At 18.3% G+C, this 442-nt stretch overlaps 1 long non-coding RNA gene across 2 annotated transcripts in view; it reads right to left on the bottom strand.

Moving 5' to 3' along the window:
* Nucleotides 1-442, bottom strand: part of LOC124896672 — a 13,434-nt gene that overhangs the window by 3,396 nt on the left and 9,596 nt on the right. The window lies entirely within an intron of this gene.

Genomic DNA, 442 nt, shown 5'->3' with positions numbered 1-442 from the left:
AGAGAGAGAGAGAGAGAGAAAGTAGTGAAATGATAATTTAAAATACATTTATTTATTATTTTCGAGCGAATTTATAAGATGCAAAGATAAGAAAATATCATTTTTCAAACTATTAATGTAAAAAATAAGAAAAATGTATTGAAAAATATTTAAGAATCCTAAGCATCAAGAAATTAATTTTATGAAAAGGAGAGTCAAAATTGGGTGTTAACAGATTGTATTACTATTATAATATTAGTTACATTAAAATTATTATTATTTATTTAATATTTAAATATATTTTCAAAACATTAAAAGGGAAAAGTTTATTAATAGTAAGAGTTCATTTAGAAGTCTTCAAAGTTAGGTTCCTATTATTATTCAAACAAAATATACTATAAATAGAAGACCCAAAAATTATTATTATTATTATTATTATTATTATTATTATTATTATTATTAT

Source organism: Capsicum annuum, chromosome 3 (assembly GCF_002878395.1).
Source record: "Capsicum annuum cultivar UCD-10X-F1 chromosome 3, UCD10Xv1.1, whole genome shotgun sequence".
Taxonomy (NCBI): domain Eukaryota; kingdom Viridiplantae; phylum Streptophyta; class Magnoliopsida; order Solanales; family Solanaceae; genus Capsicum; species Capsicum annuum.
This window is presented reverse-complemented; position numbering and strand designations above follow the sequence as displayed.